This window comes from Canis aureus, chromosome X (genome assembly GCF_053574225.1).
Source record: "Canis aureus isolate CA01 chromosome X, VMU_Caureus_v.1.0, whole genome shotgun sequence".
Classification (NCBI taxonomy): Eukaryota; Metazoa; Chordata; class Mammalia; order Carnivora; family Canidae; genus Canis; species Canis aureus.
The window spans coordinates 44,272,770-44,288,344 of record NC_135649.1 but is presented as its reverse complement, the minus strand read 5'-3'; positions in this window follow the sequence as shown (position 1 = coordinate 44,288,344).

The window sequence follows — 15,575 nt, the reverse complement described above, 5'->3', positions numbered from 1 at the left end:
CAAATACCATATGATTTCACTCATATGTGGAATTTAAGAAACAAGATGAATGATCATGAGGGAAAAGAGAGAAGCAAACCAATAAACAGACTCTTAACTATAAATAACAAACTGAGGGTTGTTGAAGGTAAGGTGGGTGGGGGAATGAGTTAAATAGATGATGAGGATTATGAAGGGCACTCATGATTAGCTGTTGTATGCAAGTGCTGAATCACTAAATTTTACACCTGAAACTGTTAGTATGTTAACTAACTGGAATTTAAATAAAAAATAAAAAAAATGATAGCACTCTAGCCTAACCAAGAAAAAAATGAATTACCAATTATCAGAAATTAGAGGTAAGACATCAATACAGATACTGTAAGCATTAAAAATGTAATAAAGGAACAAGTTTATACAATTAAATTCAACAACATAAAAAATATAAACTCATTGTTTGAAAGACAGAAACTACCAGAGGTCACTCAGAAAGGTATCTACAGCTCTAATAGTTCTGTATCTATTGAAGAAATTATATTCATAGTTAGAATTGTTCCAACAATGAAAAGTCTAGATCCAGATATCTTCACAGGGGAATTCTATAAAATAAAGGTATAAATATTACCAATTTTACACAAGCTCTTCCATAAAATATAAAGTAAAGAATCACTTCATACTCATAAGAACGGTGTTTTACTGAGGGCATAAACATACAAACTATTACAAAAAATGAAAACTACAGGTCGGTAACATTGATATAGCTAAAACATCTTTAACAAGATATTAGCAAATTGAATTCAATAATATATAAAAAGAATGTTGTATCATCAGTGAGAACAACCCATGAATTCAAAATTTCTTAAACATTCAAAAATCAGTTAATGCAATTCACCTATCAATACACAAAAGAAAAAAAATGTGTTCTCAATTAATGCAGAAAAACCATTTGACAACATTCAACATCTGTTTGTAATAAAACCATCCAACAACTTGTAATAAAAAGAAACTTCCTCGGGACACCTGGGTGGCTCAGTGGTTGAGTGTCTGCCTTTGGCTCAGGGCGTGAATCTGGAATCCTGGGATGGAGTCCCACTTCGGGCTCCCTGCGTGGATCCTGCTTCTCTCTCTGCCTGTGTCTCTGCTACTCTCTCTGTGTCTCTCATGAATAAATAAAATCTTAAAAAAAAGAAACTTCCTCAAACTGGTAAAGGGTAACTCAACATCATATTTAATGGTGAATGACTGAATGCTTTCCCCCTAAGTTTGGGAATATTTATTGTGTATCTGAAATTCAGATTTAACTAAGCCTTCCATAATTTTATTTGCTAAATCTGGCAATTCTACCAAAATTATCTTCTATGTTTAACTATAAAGTCTGGGAAATGTGTCTTGGTTTCCTTTTTCATTTTCCCTCCACTAAAATGTTTTGAAAATCTTCATTAGGTTATATACAAGTATATTTTTTCTGGACTTGCCTGGCACATACCCCCTGGATCCCAAGAGATTTGAGATGGGTTCTTTTTGCTTTTTTAAAAAAATATATTTATCCATGAAGGATACAGGGAGAGAGGCAGAGACACAAGCAGGCTCCATATAGGGAGCCTAACACAGGACTCGATCCTGGGTCTCCAAGATCAGGCCCTGGGCTGAAGGCAGCACTAAACCTCCGAGCCACCTGGGCTGCTCCTCTTCTTGCTTTTGCGTTCCTCAACTGACCACAGAGGAGTCTCTTCTATGCTTGTTAATAGAAAGCAGATCTGTGTCCTATTACAGCTCAGTCTCTCTAACCCGAATAAGCATATATTAGAGATGCTGTATGTGCATTTACCTATTCTGATGATAAGTTGGTATGGTCATCATCAAATGTACCTAAGTCTTATTTTTTTTAAGATTTTATTTATTCGAGAGAGAGAGAGAGAGAGAGAGAGAGGCAAAGAGGCACAGACACAGGGAGAAGCAGGCTCCACGCAAGGAGCTCAACAGGGGACTCGATCCCAGGTCTCCAGGATCACACCCTGGGCTGAAGGCGGCGCTAAACCGCTGAGCCACTGAGCCACCTGGGCTTCCCAAGTCTTATTTTCTAAATTAATTTAACATAGTTCATAAGTGAAACATTTGCCTATGAATGTATTATCTATGGAAGTCTGTAGATTTTATCATTGCTTAGGAAACAGCATAATTCCTAAAGGAGCAGCCTCATATTTATCTTCTCTCCTGTATTCCTTTGTACCAAAACACTATGAAGTAGTGTCTATTCTCATTCAAGTTGTTTTTCACAATCCTTGGTATGATGAGTGATTTTTGAGCAAATCTTGGACATTTTGACTACTATGTTGGAAGATTGTTGATCTTATATCTCATTTCAACAGGTAGTCACCTCTTTTTAGGTCCAGCTTGTAAATCTCGGCTAACTTTTGTGACCTTTAGTTCAAATGGCAATTTAGTGTTCAGAGCCCAGTTCAGTGCTATTCTGGCTGACTTCATTCTGGCTCTGCTAGTCTCCCTCTTGATCTCAGCAGGTGCCACCTGTGTGCCCAATACCATTGGATGGGGATCATGAAATATTAGGCCTTGGTTGGTGATACTGTGGTGGACTGATCCATCATTACTTCATGCATGGAGTGTGGAACAGGTCCCCAGCTAGGCCCAGATGACTACACTGCTGTTACTGATTAGGCTACCACTGCTTCTGTTGTTAGGCAGGGTGGATCTCCTCACCAAGTCGTTGCTAGGTTCCCTTTTCCCATCTCCTTTAGACAGAAAGAGTAGAGTTTTCTTGTTTTCCTTTGTTTAACATCTATCCTGTGAATGCTTCCAGGTTGTAGATCTCTTTGGCACTCAATATGTGTATATATGTATATGTGTATATATACATATATGTGAATATGTGTCCTTCATATTCAATACCAAATATATACATATGTATATAAGAAAACTCAATAGATTCACAGATACCACTGTGTCTTTCTTCAAGTCTTGAGTTCTCTGGTCTGTCACCTTCCTTCAACCTTGAGAGTTCTTTTATAACTGTCTGTTGAATTATTCCTATGGTATTTAGAGATGAAGAGAAAGGAAAGTTAGTCTATGTTATTTTGTCCTGGGACTGGAGGTCAGTTTATCTTTCTTGGAGTCATTTTCTTCATACTACCATTTTCAAAATGACTTGTCCCAAAATTTACCAGTGTCCTTAGCCCAGGAAGACCCTCAGTGGCTGTTTTCTCTATACTATATATGGAAGGTGAATATTCACTAAATTTTCTCCTCCCTATGTTGTCCCAAAACTACCAAAAATCCTTGGACTTGGCCTCAATATATTCCTGTTATAATCACGTATCTCCATTATCAACAAGGATCTTGGTGGAGGGAAAATCTCATTCTCAAATATTACTTGAGTTCCCCTTCCTTATTAGAGTCATCTCAATGTCAAGATTCTAAGATTTTTCTGCTCTACCTCATTCATTTATTCATTTGGTTTTAGCTCCATAATAAGTTAACCACTGAGATGCGGTGTAAAGCCATGATTTTGATGATAAACTTTGAGATGCAATAGAAGGAATGTGGCCATTTTGTGAACCAGGTCATCTGGAGGTATTGACCGGCCTGTGTTTGGGGCTATGTGGATTTTGAAGTCCCTTTTAGCACAAGCATCTATTATTTCAGGTTCTAAGGTGATACTAATCAGATATTGAAACGGTTTTGCTGCACCTGACAGGAATCCCAGAATGATTAACTATCCTTTTCATCCATTTTAATGCCTTGTTTTAAAGTCCTTTTATTTTACTCTATTGGTAAATTTGGGGGGGGGAATTGCTGAACTACTCTCTTCACTGCATTGATTCTGAGGATGAATTCCTATTTCATAGCTTCTTTGGAAGGCTAATGTAAAACTGATTGTTATGCTGATATTCTGGTTTCTACGACAACTGGAATGTGATATCTAACGGTCAGAGGGAGAAACAGCAAGGATATTCATGGCCAGAAAAAATGGCATATACATGCATCCAAAACAGGCTACTGGGGAGTCTACCATCAATATGACTGTGATTGTGTGTCTTTTTGCATTGTCTTTGAGGGAGTGAGTTATTTTATTGGAGAACCTGGGTCTGATCTCCCTTGTAATTTGGCAGAGACTGTCAGGTCCTCCTGAGGACAGTGGTAAAGAGATGAGTCACCAGTTATTTATTTAATTCTCTTGTCTCTGTGCCCTAAAATAGCCTGACACCTGTGCAGAGAGAGCCAATTTAACCTTTGATTCTTTCATTTGAATTCTGTTAGTGAATATAGAATAAAATGCAGAAATCCAATAAATGATTAAATTAATTTTGTGATTTTAAAAGTTGTATATAATATTTTAAAATTTAACATAATATATTAAAAATTCCCCTAACAAAATGGGTAATACCTTAGGAAAAAATTGGATTCTAGTAAAGATCTAAATTTTCCTTAAATTGTCCTTCATATTCAATACCAAAATAATTATCAGAAGTTCCTTTTTAAAAAAGTTCCTTTTAATTACACAAAGCAACTATAAAACTAATCTAGTGTCAGTAATGTGCCAAAATAGCCAAAATACTTTTATTACATAAAACCATTACAAACTTCTCTTTTAGTATAGTGAAGTTTCCTTGTTATTTTTATGAAATACTCCATTCAGTTGCCTCTAAGTTTCCATAGGCTACATAGTACAAGACGCTCTAATGTAATGGGTTGGAATTTTGGTGATGTGAATTTGGGATAAAAGTGAAAAAAATTAATTTCAGTCTCTGGATGTTGATGTTCACGGGAATCATTTTAAGAAATGAACACTAATTGGGGTGCCTGGAAGGCTCAGTCAGTGAAGTGCCAACTCTTGATTTCAGCTCAGGTCATGATCTCAGGGTTGTGAGAGGAAGCCCTGTAACAGACTCCACACTGGCCATGGAGTCTGCTTAAGATTCTCTCTCTCTCCGCTTCCCTCTGCCCCTCGCCCTCTAAAAGATGAAATGTGCACTTGTTGAGAAAGAACTCCATATAAAGATTTCTTTTTCTTTTTTTATAATAAATTTATTTTTTATTGGTGTTCAATTTGCCAACTTACAGAATAACACCCAGGGCTCATCGCGTCAAGTGCCCCCCTCAGTGCCCGTCACCCATTCACCCCCACCCCCTGCCCTCCTCCCCTTACACCACCCCTAGTTCGTTTCCCAGAGTTAGGAGTCTTTCATGTTCTGTCTCCCTTTCTGATATTTCCCACACGCTTCTTCTCCCTTTATATTCCCTTTCACTATTATTTATATTCCCCAAATGAATGAGAACATATAATGTTTGTCCTTCTCCGATTGACTTACTTCACTCAGCATAATACCCTCCAGATCCATCCACGTTGAAGCAAATGGTGGGTATTTGTCATTTCTAATGGCTGAGTAATATTCCATTGTATACATAAACCACATCTTCTTTATCCATTCATCTTTCGATGGACACCGAGGCTCCTTCCACAGTTTGGCTATTGTGGACATTGCTGCTATAAACATCGGGGTGCAGGTGTCCCGGCGTTTCATTGCATCTGAATCTTTGGGGTAAATCCCCAACAGTGCAGTTGCTGAGTCGTAGGGCAGGTCTATTTTTTAACACTTTGAGGAACCTCCACATAGATTTCCAGAGTGTCTGCACCAGATCACATTCCCACCAACAGTGTAAGAGGGTTCCCTTTTCTCCACATCCTCTCCAACATTTGTGGTTTCCTGCCTTGTTAATTTTCCCCATTCTCACTGGTGTGAGGTGGTATCTCATTGTGGTTTTGATTTGTATTTCCCTGATGGCAAGTGATGCAGAGCATTTTCTCATGTGCATGTTGGCCATGTCTATGTCTTCCTCTGTGAGATTTCTCTTCATGTCTTTTGCCCATTTCATGATTGGATTGTTTGTTTCTTTGGTGTTGAGTTTGATAAGTTCTTTATAGATCTTGGAAACTAGCCCTTTACTGATGCGTCATTTGCAAATATCTTCTCCCATTCTGTAGGTTGTCTTTTAGTTTTGTTGACTGTATCCTTTGCTGTGCAAAAGCTTCTTATCTTGATGAATTCCCAATAGTTCATTTTTGCTTTTGTTTCTTTTGCCTTCCTGGATGTATCTTGCAAGAAGTTACTGTGGCCGAGTTCAAAAAGGGTGTTGCCTGTGTTCTCCTCTAGGATTTTGATGGAATCTTGTCTCACATGTAGATCTTTCATCCACTTTGAGTTTATCTTTGTGTATGGTGCAAGAGAGTGGTCTAGTTTCATTCTTCTGCATGTGGATGTCCAATTTTCCCAGCACCATTTATTGAAGAGACTGTCTTTCTTCCAATGGATAGTCTTTCCTCCTTTATCGAATATTAGTTGACCATAAAGTTCAGGGTCCACTTCTGGGTTCTCTATTCTGTTCCATTGTTCTGTGTGTCTGTTTTTGTTCCAGTACCACACTGTCTTGATGACCACAGCTTTGTAGTACAACCTGAAATCTGGCATTGAAGATTTATTTTTCTTGAGGTATAGTTTAATCGATCACCTGATAAACAGTTATCAGAGTATAGCATCTAAAACACTTTTTCTATATTGCATGACTATCAATTAGGTAACCAAAAACATTTTTAATCAGTGATTTTATTTCAACCTAAGAGTAATTGCAGAAAATGAATCATTTTTTAAAAAGCATAGGAATTAAAAACTCATAACTTAAACATTTTTAAAAAAATTTTATTTATTTATTCATGAGAGACACAGAGAGAGAGGCAGAGACACAGGCAGAAGGAGAAGCAGGCTCCATGAAGGGAGCCCGATGTGGGACTCGATCCCAGGTCTCCAGGATCATGCCCTGGGCCAAAGGCAGGCGCTAAACCGCTGAGACACCCGGGCTGCCCTTAAACATTTTATTACTGTAAAAATTTTTTATTTCATTGTGGTAAGAATACAACATGAAATCTACCCTCTTGACAAAAATTTTAAGTGTACATTTTTGTTGACTATAGGTAAAATGTTATATGCCAGATTTCTAAAGTTTATGCATCATACTTAAACTTTATGCCTGTTGACTAATAACTTGCCATTTTCATCTCCTCCCAGACTCTGGAAACCACTGTTTCACTCTTTTATTGTATAAATTTGACTATTTTAGATAGTTAATGTGGGTAAAAGTATGCAGTATTTGTCTTTAGATGACTGACTCTTTCCAATAAGCATAACGTCCTCAAGGTTCATTCATATTGTCACATATTACAGAACTTCCTTCTTTTATAAAGAAGAATAATATTCCATTCTGTGCATATATCACACACACATATATATATTATATATATATTATAATATATATCATATATTTTCTCTATTCATCCAGCTGTTGATGGACACTTAGGCTGTTTCCACAACTTTGCTATTGTGAATAATGCTGGAATGAACATGGGAATGCTAATATCTCTTCAAGATCCTGATTCAATTCCTCTGGATAAATACCCAGAATGGAATTACTATATTATATTACTGTACTTAATTTTTTGAGGAACATTATACTGGTTTCCTCAAAATATATTAGATATTTTGATAATTTGCCTACCCACCAACAATGTGCAAGGATTCCAGTTTCTTTGCAGCCTAACATTTATTATCTTTTATTTATTTAATCATACCCAACCTTACAGGTGTGAAGTGACTGTGTCAGCTTTGATAACTATTCACATTGAGCCTCTTTTCATATACTTGTTGTTACCTATGTCTTTCTTGGAGAAATGCCTATTAAGTTTCTTAGCCCATTTTTTTAGCTAGTTATTAGGGTTTGATTTTTTTCTTGTTGTTGTTCAAGGAATTTGTTCTGTACAGGGATTTCCTTGTATATATTGGAGATTAACTTCATCAGATATATAGTTTGCCCATATTTTGTCCCATTCCGCAGGTTGCCTTTTCCCTCTGTTTGCTTGTTTCCCTTGTGGTGCAGAAGACTTTTAACTTGATGCAGTCCTACTAGTTTATTCTTGGTTTTGTTGCAAGTTTGGTGTCAAATCCATAAAATCATTGCCAAGATCAATGTAATGAAGGTTTTATTCTGTTTTCTTCTAGCATTTTTATAGATCTTATTATGTTTAAGCCTTTAATCCATCTTATGTTTAAGACTTTAATCCATTTTGAGTTGAATTTTTGTGTATGGTGCAAGATAAGTGTCCAATTTTATTTTTCTGCATTTAAATATCCAGTTTCCCATGACCGCTTGTTGATGAGAGTACCCTTATCCTACTGAGTATCCTTGGCACCCTTGTCAGCTTATTTTTAATATTTTAAGCTGATAATAACTTAATCACATACAAAAATACCACATTTTAATTGCCCCCTCACATTTTCTTATTGTTGTTACAATTTACATCTATTTCTATTGTGTATCTTTTAACGTATTTTTATTTTTTATTTTTTTTTAATTTTTATTTATTTATTTATGATAGTCACAGAGAGAGAGAGAGAGAGAGGCAGAGACACAGGCAGAGGGAGAAGCAGGCCCCATGCACTGGGAGCCCAACGTGGGATTCGATCCCGGGTCTCCAGGATCGCGCCGTGGGCCAAAGGCAGGCGCCAAACCGCTGTGCCACCCAGGGATCCCTAACATATTTTTAAATTACAATTATTTTTAATAGTTTTGTCCTTAATCTTTAATACCAGAATTAAAAGTGTTTTCTCCAACACCATTATAATAATGCACTATTCTCTATTTGCCTAAATATTTACACTTTCCAACAACTTTCATGCTTTCCAATGCAATTATATTCCTGGTTAAGATCCTTTTACTTCTACCTGACCAACTATCTGTAGCATTTCTTGTGAGGCATAACAAACAGTGAGAGACTCCCTCAGCTTTTGTTTTGTTTTGTTTTGTTTTGTTTTTTTTGGAAGGGAGGAGAATCTATCTCCCCTTCATTTTTAAAGAACAGTGTTGCCAGTGAATTTTTCAGTTCAATTATATTCTTCAGCAACATGAATTCCATTTGCTACTTTTTACTATTTTCTCCATGTTGAAATTCTCACTTTTCTCATGCATTATTCTCTTGACCTTGGTGAGTAATGTTTTGACAGTTGATATGACTTCTCAGTCAATATCTGTAAATTATGTGTCTCAATTTCATTAGGGTTAGTTTCTAGAGATTTGTTCCTTTGTTTGGAATATCTCTTCATGATTCTTAATTTTGTTTGACTTTCTGTGTTGATAACTGTGCATTAGCTAAAGCAGGCACCTCTCTCAGTCTTTTTTGGATTGGTGGCACACAGGAAAAGACCCATATCCACAGTCTGGCCAGAGATTCTGGGGCTCTCTAGCAACTCTTTCCCGACTCCCGGAGAGACAAGCAGCTGTATTTTTCTCTGTTTGCTTGGTGCTGTACAAGGGATGGATCTATGGCCACTACCAGTCCAAACTGCCATTTTCCCTCAGATAGCTAATGCATGCTAGACCCATTAGAGCTCCAAGACTAGAAATTCAGATGACATTTCTTTGGGTAGACCTGGATTGGATGGGGTGTTGGATGCATAGATCAACTCCTTCCCTCCCAGAGGGAAGCTGAGAACTGGGATTTTTCATCTGCTTATTCTAGGCTGAACAGGGGGAAGGGAAGGATCTTTGGCATCTAACAATTCAAACTATCCTCTCCCTTCTCTCCCAGATGGCTAGATTGTGTCAGCTTTGTCAGAGATACAATACTGGAAAGAAAAAAAAAACAGTCTTCTGGGGAGCCCTGAGGAAACATTGGTGTATGGAACACATAAACCAATGTCTTCTTTTCCCTGGGAGAAGCTGAGAGCTAAGTGGTCTTTTCATGATCATGTAGCACTGTGCCAGAGGCAGACTGAGATAAGAAGGTGTCCTGAATCTGCTGGCTTTAGTGAGCCTGGTTTCATGTTCACACAGGATACAGGAGGATTTCATTTACATTCTGGATTTATCACAAAGGGCATGTGTCCTTGAATTATTGCTGAATTGATATGTTTGTGAGGAGAAGGAGCCAAGACTTCCTACACAGCCATCTTGCTGATGTAACTCCTGGGAATTTTATTTCTTGATAATCTTTTTAAAACTATGAATTTATGGGTCATGGATTGGCAAGATTAATATTTGCTCTTTATATTAATTTGATTTTGCATTTAAACATTATAACAAGTTCTAGAAGATCTGGATCAGAATAAATATCTGATATTTTAAAAGCTGAAAAATTCTGAGATTTGGGGGATACCTCAAATGGTTAGGAGTTGTTCAGCGCATGTATTAATGATCAAAGAGAGCAGAGGGAGAGAGAAAGACTAAAAAAGAGATAAAGAGATTTCTATGAGTACAGAAAATGAAATGAAATTATTAGAAGTTTATATACAAACTTAGTGGTAGAGGATATAGAGAGGGGACCACTTGGTGATATGCCAGTTCATTTAGATTCTTTTTTCAAGATTTTATTTACTTATTCATGAGACACACACACAGAGAGAGAGAGGTGCAGAGACATAGGCAGAGGGAGAAGCCAGCTCCATGCAGGAGCCCGATGTGGGACTCGATCCTGGGACCCCAGGATCACACCCTGAGCCAAAGGCAGACACTCAATAGCTGAGCCACCCAGGCATCTGCATTTAGATTCATTTATGTAAGAAATTCTTCTATTATTTGTTTATTAAGCATTTATCATTTTTATCATCATTTTTAGGATATGTGGGAAACACATCATCAATATGATACCTATGTTTTAAGCAATATACAAATATGAATAATAAAATATATTGAAACCTGGTATAGAACTAAAACAAATAGACTTTTGGGATTTGAGCTAAGAAGGTGGTATAGTAGGAGGACCCTAGGTTTGCCTTGTCCCTTGAAAACAGCTAGATAACTATCATATCATATTCTGAACACCCAAGAAAATGACTTGAGGACTGACAAAAAAAACTGCACAAATGAAAGGAGAGAAAAGGCCACGTCAAGAAAAGCAGTAAGTGCAGAGACATGGTTTAGGGGAGAAACAGATTGTGGATGCTATGGAGGGCAGGGAGCCCTGGTCATGCAGAAAGGCAAGAAAGAGAGGAGTGCACAGGGACATGCAAAAGAAGAACACTTCCCCAAAGCCATTGGCTGTGAAAATGAGAGGGACTGATTTTTGTGAGGGTTTTTTTTTCCAACCGGCAGGGCTCAAAGATCAGAGTTTTAAAAGTCAGTGGGCTTGGCTGGGATAGAGCCCTAAGGGCACTGCCCCACACCTCCAGAGAAGGCAGGCAAACAACCCTGGGGTGGACAGCAATATGTGAGGATCAACTAAAGTACAGGAAGAGACTATTCACCCTTCTGGGGGAGCATCTGTGAGGGGTGGTATTCACAGAGACACCTTTCCAGGGACAAAAGAATCAGTGGGCATCATTTCCCTCCCCTACCCCACAGCAAAGGCACAGGACACCTGCTGAGGGCAGCTAACCGGGACATGGGCTCTTTAGTTTGCTTTGTTCCAAATCCTATGCACCTGTGCTCCGGCATGACTACCCTTCTTGGTCAGGCCTGCATTTGTCCCAGTGCACAAGACCCTCCTCCGGAATATCAGTACAGGCCTTGTCACAGCACATCTTTAACATTTGGAGTTTTAAAAGTCAGCAAGTTTGGCTGGAATAGAGCCCAAAGTGCACTGCACTGCTCCAGGCATGCAAGCAACCTGGAGACAGTTTGAAAAGAGTGATCTGAAAAATACCTGGGACACAGGAAGGGAATTATTTGCTATTCTGGGAGTACTTGCCTGAGAGCAGCAAGCACAGAGACCCCTTTCTGGGGACGAAAGAGCTGGCTGGTGCCAAATCCCTCCCCCACTCCTCCACATAAACCAAATACGGTAAACAACACAATTCCAGCACTGTCTGCCTGACCGTAACCCCAAGTCCCACACCCTTGCACTCTGCTAGTATTGCTTTTCTCAGTCCAGTGTGCCTAAGGCCCAGTGCAGTGAGTCCATTCCCCAGAAGGCCAACAGAAACCCCCCACACACACCACATCTACCAAACACAGAGTTCTAAGGCTTCATTTCTAGTGGAAGTAGCATCAAGTCTTATTTACTAAGCAGACCAGAACATACCTACTTAAGACTTGACACACTCTGGCCAAAGTCCAAACACTCCCTACTGCAGGTAGGAGAGTCTCTGCAGACAACAGACCTGAAGGATAGAGCAACTAAAATACAGCAGCATACTGAACACAGCACACACTCAAGACACTCCATGAAGCACCAGGCCCTGGACAGTATACAGCCTCTATTCACAAAGGCATTACTCTCAGGAGCAGGAAACATAACAGACTTTTCTAACACAAAGAAGACAGAGACCTAAGACAAAACCCCAAGATGGAGGAATTCATCCCAAAAGAAACAACAAAAACAGGTCAGAGCCAAATATCTAATTGAAACAGATATAACTATATGACTGATGAAGAATTTAAAGAATCATAAAGACAGGGAGGCAGGGCAAGGTGGCGGAAGAGTAGGGTCCCCAAGTCACCCGTCCCCACCAACTTACCTAGATAACTATCGAATCATCCTAAAAACCTACAAATTAGGCCTGAGATTTAAAGAGAGAATAGCTGGAATGTTACAGTAAGAAGAGGTCGCACTTGATCAAGGTAGGAAGACGGAAAAAAAATAAAAATAAAAAAGCATCCAAGGGGGAGGAGCCCTGCGAGAAGCCAGGATAAGGCCCAGGGGCGAGTGCCCCCAGGACAGGAAAGCCCCGTCCAGGAGAAGCAAGAGCTTTACCAATCTTCCCGGATGGAAAGGCACTTGCAGAAACTCGGGCAGAATCCCAGGAGGGGCGGGGATGCCCTCAGGCTCCCAGGGGCACTAACAGAGGAGGTGTGCCCCTGGGTAGAGTGGCCACACCCCACAGCCAAGCCCTCTAAAGGGCTGCAGCATGCGCCCAGTGGGGCTTCTGGAGCGGCCCAGGCAGCTGCTCATGCCCCAGGTCCCCATGGAGGGGGCTGCGCCCCAGGAGCACGATTCCAGCGGCACAGGCCCTGGAGCCAAGGGCACTGGGGGACACAGCCCAAGATCCTGTGCTCCTCCCAGGATGGCCAGAGGACACAGGACAGCAAGGACGCTCCTGCCGCTGGGAAGCCCCAAGCTGTGCAGATCGGCGCCCCCCACCCCGCGGAGCATCCAGGCCCCTGCGGACTGGGAGCTGCGGTAGTTACTGCGGGAGCTGACTCCAGAGCTGGAGAGCTGGCCGCCGCCACTGTTGTTCCTCCTGGTGTCACCTTGTACCTGGGACTGAGCAGGGGCCTCACAGGATAAACAGCTCCCACTGAGCCATGCACCTGACAGGGGGCTGGACAACTCCCCCAGGTGCACACACCTGAGAATCAGCACAGCAGGACCCTGCCCCAGAAGACAAAATAGAAGGACAGGGGAAAAGCAAGTTATTGACCAAGCAGCGCTGGAAAGTTACAGTGGAAGTCAAGGGATTTACAGTATATAGAATCAGAGGATACTCCCCCTTGTGTTTTGTTTTCTGTTTGTTTCCCCTCTACCCCTTTTTTTCTCTCTTTTTCTCCTTTTTCCAGTACAACGTGTTTTTGGCCAATCTGCACTGAGCCAAATGACTGACTAGAAGGAAAAACTCAGCACAAAATAAAGAATCAGAAACAGTCCTCTCTCCCACAGAGTTACAAAAGTTAGATTACAATTCAATGTTAGAAAGCCAATTCAGAAGCACAACTATAAAGCTACTTGGAGGCTCTAAAAAAAAGCATAAAGGATTCAAGAGACTTCAAGACTGCAAAATTTAGATCTAATCAGGCTGAAATAAAAAAATCAATTAAATGAGATGCAATCCAAACTGGAGGTCCTAACAACGAGGGTTAATGAGGTAGAAGAATGAGTTGGTGACATAGAAGACAAGTTGATGGCAAGGAAGGAAACTGAGGAAAAAAGAGACAAACAACTAAAAAATCATGAGTATAGGTTAAGGGAAATAAATGACAGCCTCAGAAGGAAAAATCTACGTATAATTGGGGTTCCAGAGGGCGCTGAAAGGGACAGAGGACCAGAAAGTGTATTTGAACAATTCATAGCTGAGAACTTCCCTAATTTGGGAAGGGAAGCAGGCATTCAGATCCAGGAGATAGAGAGAGCCCCCCCTAAAATCAATAAAAACCGTTCAACACCTCTACATTTAATAGTGAAACTTGCAAATTCCAAAGATAAGGAGAGGATCCTTAAAGCAGCAAGAGACAGGAAATCCCTAACCTTTATGGGGAGAAGTATTAGGTTAAGAGCAGACCTCTCCACAGAGACCTGGCAGGCCAGAAAGGACTGGCAGGATATATTTAGGTCCTAAATGAGAAGAACATTCAGCCAAGAATACTCTATCCAGCAAGGCTCTCATTCAGAATTGGAGAGATAAAGAGCTTCCAAGATAAGCAGAAACTGAAAGAATATGTGACCACCAAACCATCTCTACAAGAAATATTAATGGGGACTCAGTAAAAGAAAGAGGAAGTCCAAGGAAATAATCCACAAAACAGGGACTGAATATATATCATGATGACACTAAATTCATATCTTTCAGTAATAACTCTGAACGTCAATGGGCTTAATGACCCCATCAAAAGGTGCAGGGTTTCAGACTGGATAAAAAAGCAAGACCCATCTATTTGCTGTCTACAAGAGACTCATTTTAGAAATAAGGACACCTCCAGCCTAAAAATGATAGGTTTGAGAACTATTTACCATTCAAATGGTCCTCAAAAGAAAGCAGGGGTAGCCATCCTCATATCAGATAAATTAAAGTTTATCCCAAAGACTGTAGTCAGAGATGGAGAGGGACACCATATCATACTTACAGGATCTAGCCAACAAGTGGACCTAACAATCATGAATATTTATGCCCCAAATATGGGAGTTGCCAAGTATATCAATTAATTAGTAACCAAAGTTAAGGCATACTTAGATAATACTCTTATACTTGGTGACTTGAACACAGCGCTTTCTAGAATCGATAGATCTTCTAAACACAACATCTCCAAAGAAACAAGAGCTTTAAATGATACACTGGATGAGGTGGATTTCACAGATATTTATAGAACTTTATGTCCAAATGCAACTGAATACACATTCTTCTCAAGTGCACATGGAACTGTCTCCAGAACAGACCAGATACTGGGTCACACATCAGGTCTTAACTGATACCAAAAGATTGTTATCATCCCCTGCATATTTTTAGACCATAATGTTTTGAAACTAGAACTAAACCACAAGAAGAATTTTGAAAGGATTTCAAACACGTGGAGGTTAAGGACCATCCTGCTAAAAGATGAAAGGGTCAACCAGGAAATTAGAGAAGAATTTAAAAAGATTCATGGAAGCTAATGAGAATGAAGATACAACTGTGCAAAATCTTTGGGATACAGCAAAAGTACTCCTGAGGGAGAAATACATCACAATACAAACATCCATCCAAAAACTGGAAAGAAGTCAAATACAGAATCTAACCTTGAACCTAAAGGAGCTGGAGAAAAAAACAGCAAATAGATCCTACACCCAACATAAAAAGAGAATTAAAAAAGATTCGAGCAGAACTCAGTGAAATAGAGAGCAGAAG